This window comes from Helianthus annuus, chromosome 17, assembly GCF_002127325.2.
Source record: "Helianthus annuus cultivar XRQ/B chromosome 17, HanXRQr2.0-SUNRISE, whole genome shotgun sequence".
NCBI classification, from domain to species: Eukaryota; Viridiplantae; Streptophyta; class Magnoliopsida; order Asterales; family Asteraceae; genus Helianthus; species Helianthus annuus.
The window spans coordinates 58,873,519-58,883,133 of NC_035449.2; the positions used below are offsets into that span (position 1 = coordinate 58,873,519).

Below are 9,615 nucleotides of genomic sequence, written 5' to 3' on the forward strand. Positions count from 1 at the left end.
TTAATGCGCCTGCTGTACTTTCACCACGCCCCCGTGCCCGCTGGACACGGCCCCGTGGTGGGCAATGGAAGCTTCTACTGGTTTGTCTTTTCTGCTGCTTCCTGGGCACGCCCCCGTGTTCGCTGGACACGGGGCGTGTTCAGACTCTGTTTCTTCTCCTTTGCCTTGGGAGGTGCCGTTGAGGGTCCGGGCATTCTACTTTTGTTCCTTTTCTTGTATTTATGGTAGAATTAGTTGTCTTTTTGCTTCTTTTGTGATTTTGAGCTCATTTCATCCTGAAAATACAAAAGGAAAACAAAAACACTCTTTTTCCAACATTAGTACTTAAAAAGGGTTAGTTTTATGCCTTAATTGATGTGATTTATATGTTGCATTTTACACACATCAAATACCCTCACACTTGAACTTTTGCTTGTCCTCAAGCAAAACTCTTTAAATGTGGCTTACACTCCCAAATGGAATAGGTAGAAGAAAAGTTTTTTTTTTTTTTAGCTTGTCCTAGAGTGTCGGGAATCCAAGGTTTTTATAGGTTTTATTTTTATTTATTTACAATCCTATTCGTTATGATTTATTTTGAACATTTCATAAGATAAATTACTTGTTTGGGCATAGCATGCCTTATTAAAATTCCATTTATATACAAGTTCACATACCTCACGGGAGATCACTCAACACTCGGCCGAAGGTGTATATTTTTAGTGAATCACTCGAGAGCGGAATGGAACTTACGCCTTCCATAGGCTTGCCAAGCAATCAATCCTACTCCTTTTTAACTTTTTACCTTTGTAAATATCACGAGGACTTTTGGGGTGAAGGGTTAGGCTTGGGTTAAAGGTGGGTGGTTGGTTAGTGGTTAGTAAAAAGGGCGAAAATCGTAACAAGCTTCGGTTTTTGTGAAGTACCTTGTTTTTAGTGACTTTTTTATTTTGAAGTATTTCTCCAAACAAGCTTTTATAGCTTTTGTTTGTTTTTGACTTCATCATCATTTTTTTTTCGTCACATAAAAAGGTGAGTTTACGAAAAAGCGAGCTTGTTACTAAAATAAAGGGTGAAAAATAAAAAGGTTTTTGGTGGGTAAAAAGGGTTTTGAAATGAAAGGTTTAGGCTCAAAGGGGCTATCTAGGGGGATTTTGGGTAGGTGATAAAAAAAAATGAAAAATAATGGTTTTGAAAGAAAAATGGTTAGTCCTAATGCCTCCATCATTTACTTACTTGGGTTTAAGTTGGTAAGGACCGGGAATGTATCGTCGTGGCAAGTTCTAGATTTGTAAGAACCAAGCGGCTATTCACACAAGAAACGAAAAATGAGCATTTAGTCTAAATATGTATATTTTTATGCTCAATAAAGGCTCAAAACTCACTTTTGTGGGAATGGGTTTTTATGTGACCAAGTATATATAATCGAATTTTTAACTAAGCTTGTCATGCCGTTTCATAATTTTCTTATGTTGGTTCTTTTTTTTTATCACGACGCTATCGGTTGTAAACTTGTAAAAATATAACCTTTTTAGAACTTGTTATTCCCAACTTAAACTAAGACAAGTAAATAAAAAAATGAAAAAGTTTTTGAAAAAAATTTGGGGTGTTTAGCGGTTCCAATAGAGTTTTGTGTAAGGCTTGTGTTTAGGATTTTTGCAAAATTTCAAGGTTTTAGCATCCCCCCCACACTTAAATTACACATTGTCCTCAATGTGTCCAAAAATAAAGTTTTTGGTTGATTAGAATGTGTAAAAGTGGGTTTAAAAGCAAAGTTTTGTGTTACTGGCATCCTGGACACGGCCCCGTGTTGACCGGGCACGGCCCCGTGGTCAAGTGCCAGTAACAAAAATTTAGAGAATTGAAACAGAAGCCTGGACACGGGGGCGTGTCCGCTGAACACGGCCCGTGTCCAGTTACCTGAACTGGGTGATTTTCTGCAGGGGCTCAGCACGGGGCCGTGTTGGTTGGGCACGGCCCGTGTTGAGCCTTCTGTGATGGAGATTTTTGTCGGGTTGCTCTGTTCTTCGTGCATGGTTCCATTTTTCTCGTTCCCTTTTTCATCCATTACCACCATGAGTGTGTTTTATTCTGCAAAAACTAAAAGATTAAACTAAACTAAGGATAGTTCCGCGGAATGCCTCCGTGGTGCGCCACGTTTATAAGGGTTCTTGGCTAGACCCGGGTCGAGGTTATATATCTTCTGAGTGGGATGCCTGGCTTCCCATGTTACACCGTCGGAGAGCGGCATCCAGGCTCGAATCAATAACCTTCATGTAATTGACTGGGTCGTCGTCCTCTATTCTCTTCCCAACTCCGAACTTCACCTCATCATCCCCATACCTCAAAGTGAGTGTCCCGTCATTCATGTCTACCACTGCTTGTGTCGTGGCAAGGAAGGGTCTCCCTAGTATAAGGGGGACCTCGGTGTCTTCCTCCATATCGAGTATGACAAAGTCAACTGGATAAACGAATCTGCTTACCCTTACCAAGACATTCTCGATGACACCTTGTGGGAACTTGACGGATCGATCAGCGAGTTGTATGCTTATTTTTGTAGGGCTCGTGGTTCCCAAGCCAAGCCTTTTGAACATTGATGCGGGCATGAGGTTAATGCTAGCCCCTAGGTCGGCCAAGGCATTGCGAACGGGCGATTCCCCTATTGAGCATGGAATCGTGAAGCTTCCGGGATCGATTTTCTTTTGGGGTAGTTTATTGAGTACGAGGGCAGAGCATTCTTCGCCTAAATTAACTAATTGCAAATTTTCAATTTTCTTTTTATGTGTAAGGAAGTCCCTCATAAATTTAGAGTATTTGGGCATTTGGGTTAGGACTTCGATAAAAGGAATATTGACATGCAATTGTTTTAACAGACTTTCGAATTTTGCGAATTGCTCATTGGTCTTTTGACGAATTAACCTACCGGGGTACGGAACTCGAGGAGCCTTGGTAGGCTCTGGTGATGGAGGAGAGTTCTTTTCCTGCAGAGGTGTTGGCATTGTTTCTTCCGCAGGTGGAGGTACTTCTGCAGGCCCTACGGTGCGGTTTCGTAGTGTGATGAGGTGAACTTGCGCCTTTGGGTTTGTTTCGGTATTGCTAGGTAATGCGCCTTGCGGTCTCTCGGAAAAATTTTGTGCTTGTTGATTTATTTGTTTTTCTATGTTTTGAATGCTAGCTTGTTGATTCCTAAAATTAGATTCTAATTGTAGAAATCTTTCCGAGTTTTTCTTATCAGTGTCAGAGACGAGGCGAGATATAGTATCTTCGAGCCTTTCTCTTCCACCTTGTTGTTGAGTGAAATTTTGTGACTCATTTCTTGATTGCTGAAAGTTTGTTCGTTGGGTTTGTTGGTTACTACTATTGCCGGGTTCCCTCCAACCAAGGTTTGGGTGGTTTCGCCATCCTTGGTTGTAAGTTCCCGTTGGAGGACCCGACGGCCTAGGTCTATTATCAATGTAGTTTACCATTTCTTGTTGATCGTCCGTTTCTTTCATGCAACTCCAATTTTCATGTGACCCACCACACCCTTCACAAGCCATAACCGAGACTGTTTTTGTCATTTCTAATTTTTTTATTTTTGAAGAAAGGGCCTTGATTTGGGCTTGTAAAGAAGTGCTTTCGTCGACCTTATGGGCGCTCGGGGCGATAGACTTATTTCCCCGGGGGGTGTGCCATTGAAAATTGGTTTGAGCAATTTCCTCAATCTGATTATATATTTCATGTGGGCGTCGGTTACCTAAAAGTCCTCCGGAGCTAGAATCAAGTGTCTGCCTAGTGTGTGGCAACAATCCATTGTAGAAAGTGGACACTTGTTGCCATATTGCGAGGCCGTGATGGGGACACTTGCGTAATAGCTCCTTGAACCTTTCCCAAGTTTCATATAAGGATTCCCCGTCCTCTTGTGAGTATGTATTAATTTCAGCCATTAATTTAGCAGTTTTAGCAGGAGGGAAATACTTATATAGAAATTTTTGGGCTAGTTCATCCCAGGTGTTTACCGATCCAGCTGGGAGGGTGTTGAGCCAAGCTTTCGCTCGGTCTTTTAGTGAGAATGGAAACATACGGAGGCGGATGGCGTCGTTTGATGCTCCATTGATCCGAAAGGTATCACATATTTCTAAGAAATTAGTTATATGTAGATGGGGATCCTCGTCCGCAAGCCCGTGGAAGGTTGCGGAGTTCTGGAGCATTTGTATCAAATGTGGTCGAAGTTCGAAGTTATTGGCTTCGACATTCGGAGCATTGATAGCGGCGCCTAGATTACCTACGGTGGGCCGTAGATAATCCATAAGGGTACGTTGGTCCGCCATTGGGGGTGGATCACCCGAAACCTTCTCTTGGTTTTTGGCTTTTAACCTTTTTCTGAGAAAGCGTTCGGGTTCTTCTAGCGGTTCCTTTATGTCTTTATTGGAACTGGAGCTCATACACTACGTGAGGATGGCGTCGGGTTCCAAGTCCTGCAATAAAAACAGAAAAGAATGTTGGTCAGAAGGTTCACCACGGCCCCGTGTTGAGCGAACACGGCCCCGTGGTCGGAATTGCAGTGGTTGTTTTCCAGATCCCAGTTACTGGAAGTTGGACACGGCCCCGTGTTGCACCGGCACGGCCCCGTGGTCAGCCTTCTGTAACTTGAAAAACAAAAACTGCCAGTAACGATGCTGAGCACGGCCTGTGTCCGACCAGGCACGGCCCCGTGCCGAGCTCTGCAGAAGCTAAAAATCTAAAAAAAAAATCGTAAAAAATTAAAGAAAAATAAAAATATGATTAGGCCGTTGATTCCTAACTTTCTTAAAATCCTTGTGTCCCCGGCAACGGCGCCAAAAAACTTGATGTGCGTGAAGTGTGTTATATTTTTGATGAGTATTTAAGCCCCTTTTTACACTTTTAGCCAAGTTTTAAATTTTTAAAACACGATATTTACTAACACTACACACACATATGGGCAAGTGCACCCATCGTGGACGTAGTATAGTGTTGGTAAGATACCGAGGTCGTCCAAGGACACAAGAGCTTTTAATACCGGTTTATCCTCAACGTCTAATCAAATCAAAAAGGTTAGAGAAATGTTTTTAAACTAAGAAAATAAAAACTAACTAAATGCTGAAAAATAAAAATAAAATAAAAACAGATAGACAAGATGAATCACTTGGATCCGACACGTGTATTAGTATAACCTTTGATTATTTTCGCACTTTTGCACTTGTTTAAGAGATTATCTTAGTTATTGTAGTAGGCCCCTCTTTTGAAGGCGACGTTACCCTCAACCCAGTAGTTTGAGTCAGCAAGGATACAATCCTAAAGGGTCGGATTATTGAAAGATAATGAATTAAGTTATTAATGCAAATTGTGGTAGGCCCCGCTTTTGGCGGTGACGTTACCCTCGGCTAAGTAGTCTGAGTCAGCAGGGATACAGTCCTAAATAGCCGGGTTATAGTATTAATAGTAGTTAACTTATGAGGGGGTCAAAGAGTTTGGATCCCCGCCATCCAATACCTATGGGCATTGAAGGAGATCCTACTAAATTTGACCCAGGTCCCAAGCAGGACCTCTAAACGCTGAACAAGGGCAAGACCTTTACCAAACCGTTCCCTTAACCCCCGACCAGGTAGCCAACATACCTCCATATAGATCGTGGAGATATGAATGGTGAAAATCTTTTATTTTATATAGACAGTAAAATAATGCCAAGACACCACGGACAAACGATAAGGAAAGATCACCTTCAACATAAGTAACTAGTTATTAAAGTCATTAATACAAAACCAAATAAAAAGTGCAAAAGATTAAAAATAAAAAGTATTATACTAAACACTTGTCTTCACCAAGTGATGTAAGAGACTTAGGCAAACATGGCCTTGATTGTCAAGAACTCTTACGATCAATCTTGGATCCCGAGACGACTCACACACTCTACGATGGACAATGGATGATGGTGGTGGATGATGGTGTTATGGTGGTGGTGGGTGGTGGATGAGGTGTGAGAGAGGTGGTGTGCCAAGGGATGAGAGAGAATGAAGCCAAGCTCCTCTATTTATAGGCTGAACAGAAGGCTGGACACGGCCCCGTGCCCGTCTGACATTCTCTCACTTCATTAATTGTAATTGCGAATTACAATTAATGCGCCTGCTGTACTTTCACCACGCCCCCGTGCCCGCTGGACACGGCCCCGTGGTGGGCAATGGAAGCTTCTACTGGTTTGTCTTTTCTGCTGCTTCCTGGGCACGCCCCCGTGTTCGCTGGACACGGGGCGTGTTCAGACTCTGTTTCTTCTCCTTTGCCTTGGGAGGTGCCGTTGAGGGTCCGGGCATTCTACTTTTGTTCCTTTTCTTGTATTTATGGTAGAATTAGTTGTCTTTTTGCTTCTTTTGTGATTTTGAGCTCATTTCATCCTGAAAATACAAAAGGAAAACAAAAACACTCTTTTTCCAACATTAGTACTTAAAAAGGGTTAGTTTTATGCCTTAATTGATGTGATTTATATGTTGCATTTTACACACATCATAGTACTATAGTTTGGACTCAGCACCCGTTCACACGGGGGTTGTTAAGGACAATTACTTGCATGGATTACGGTGGTAATCATGTATTGCGAACCGTCTCGGACGGTCAACCCGCAGTCGTTGGTATCGATGGTCCCATGTCGATAATTAACATGCATCGTTTTCCTCTGTGTACGTGCCTGGTTGTGCGTAAACTATTCGAACTCTATATGCTACTATCAAACTTGTGTGCTCACCTTTACATTATATGTATTGACTTTATTTTAACGTATGTGACAGGTGCTTAAGTTGCTAGGACGCTTAGGCGCATGGTGATGAAATCGAGGCTAGGGAGTCTAGAAATAATAAACATTAGTCTGTAATAATTGAATCTGAGTTGTCGGAACGGAATTATTGCCTAGTTGTTTTCTATGATAACTTGTTATTTATTTGGGACACGGTATGGGACGTGTCATGTAAACTGAATTTATATAATAGTTGTTGTGGAAACTTCTGGACAATCTGTTTCGCTCAGTGCCGCGCCCTGATGATTCCGCCATCGGTTGGGGTGTGATAATCAGGATGGTCGTAGGGCTGCTTCAGCGTCGTAAGCTTACTACGACTACAGATGGAAAGTCGTTAGTTTACCATAAAGCATGTTTTTAGTGTTTTTCCATATCTTTTCATCCAACTCGTGGGAGGCAAGGCTAGGGGCGATCTGAGGTGACTTTGAGCAAGGTTTTAAACCATTCCACACCTTTCAATCATCATTCCATCATCAAGCATGCCTTCCAACATCTGAAGATCAATTTACAAGCATGAGTGGTAATTTCTTCGTGGTTTCCTTTGGGTGGAGGATTCTTTGTAAGTGGATGATTGTTTTAAGTTTTTCTTTATAATTGAGATTGACAATCTAAGTATTTGATGATTTCTTCTTAGTGATTTGTTAGTTGGGTTGGGATTTAGAGAAACGGTAGAAAGTGTGAGAACGCTTATAGATCGTCCGATCAAAACAATCTATGGACTAGATTGGTGCGGTGACGTTTTCGTAAATAACATCAATTTTATTACGTGGACGCGCTTCATTAAGGGTAAAAGGGTCTTTTGACTTCTCCACACAAAACGCCATCTCATGAAATAAAACGCCAAAACAAAAATCACACACCATTCTAACTAAAAACGCCATTAGATATAAAACGCCAAAATTAATTATAGTAAAATCCCGCCTAAAAAAACCGCCAAAAAATCCTGTATACACAACATCTCAGACCTTCAATTAAAAACACACACAAAAACCCAACCGCCATATTTAATATATCCCATTCGTCTTAGAAACGCCAAAAAAACCCAAACATCAAATATTTTCTACACCAAAACGTTTTTTTGAAATTCAGTTTGGTTGTCTGTAAGATTTCGCTCAATGTAATGGACAAAATCCTTAAGTGAGGATATTGTCCATTACATTGAGTAAAATCTTATTGACTTATCCTCAGCTTACATCCAATTTATAACGCCAAAACATACAAAAACATTATTGAGGTTTGTTGTCAAAAGTTTAGCTGTATGGGGTGGACAACATTGTCAGTTATCTTTCTTAACCGGGAATTAACAATGTTGTCCATCTCATACAGCAAAACATTATTGATTTTAGCATGATCAAATTTTGAGGTTTAAGGTGCTTTTATTTGGTGGCGTTCTTTTTATCGGTAAAACGCCAAAAAAGTTAAAAAAAAATCAAACATCGTTCATTGGAAAATTCAAGATTGTTGGCTGAAGGGTCTAAACTCAATAACATTTTGCTGCATAAGATGGACAAATCTTCAAGAAAAAGATGCTGATGTCAGACTTTGTGCTTCCAAACAGCCACAAAAAAACTACTTGAAAAACAAAAAAAAACAAAATGAATCACACGAAAGTCGAACCGGCCAGTTAAGATGAATCAAAAAAGAAGAAAGAGACTGGTGACAGTGAAGATTTGGAAGATCAATTGTTTATATATTCTTTTTTTAATTTTCCTTTTTAGTTGATTGTTATATAATAAAAACGCCATATATAATAAAAACGTCAAAACAACCAAAATGCTTGTTTAAACGCTATCATGCCGTAAAACGCCCCTAAAAACTCCCAAACTATAAGAAAATTACTTTGAAAAAGTATTATAAAAAACCGAAAAATAAAAAAAATAAAAAGCAAACTTGAAATGTAACTAGAAACAGTAACTACAAAACTGTAAAAATGAAGAGACGGAAAATTTATTATATTAGAATCTAAAACGCCAAACTTGAAAGACGGGACGTGTTACAGACTTCAGAGAAAAAAGCTTATCAAAAACAATAATTACAAACAGTAACTGAAACGACGAATACTTTATTATAATAATGCACCGCCTAACCTACGCCGCCAAAAGAAATCCTATAAAATAATAACTCTCAGCAACTTCCATTTAATCAAACCAAAAAAACAAACGCCAAAATACTACTAAATATCACTCACTGCAAAACGCCAAAAAATCAAAAAAATCAAAGATGACTAATATGCTATATTGGATATTCAGTATTGTTCTTCGTGAAGTTTCACTGAATGGATTGTTAGCTGAGAGGAGTAACTCAGAAAGATTTTGCTGCATGAGATGGACAAATCTTCAAGAAAAAGATACTGATGACAATCGAATGTCATTTTGTGTTCTTTGTTCTTGAATAAGGCTTGGATGAGGAAAAGAGATCAATGACACTAAAGAGTGGCATGATTATAAAGATGAAGATGACGATGAAGAAAAAGCGAAAAACCCACCCACACGTCATAGATCTATGTACCCAAACATCCACAAAAAGCCACTTCAACAGATGAGCAGGCAAAATAATCAAACCGATGGGTTTGTTAAGTTTTACATAAAACGCCATATATTTGGTGACAGTTCTTGTACTATTAAAGAATAGAGAGACTGATGACAGTGAAGATTGTGAAGAGAGATCAAATTATGATTTTTAATTTATTTTCTTTGCTTCTATTTTTTTCCCTGTGGTTGTGATATAATCTTACAATTGTAAAACGCCAAGTTACCACAAACGCCAAAATGTATATAAAAAATAATAGAACAATGGGCCATCTTGTTTAAAACGCTTTGAAAAAACGCCATTCAGATAGATTTCCTGACCACCCT

The 9,615-nt window shown here is 39.9% G+C and overlaps 1 non-coding gene across 1 annotated transcript; it reads left to right on the forward strand.

Annotated features, from left to right (window-relative positions):
• The first annotated feature begins 3,801 nt into the window (after positions 1–3,801).
• LOC118489542 lies at positions 3,802–3,908 on the forward strand. Its single transcript, XR_004887563.1, has one exon. It is a non-coding gene; the product is annotated as a small nucleolar RNA R71 (small nucleolar RNA).
• Positions 3,909–9,615: the final 5,707 nt, after the last annotated feature.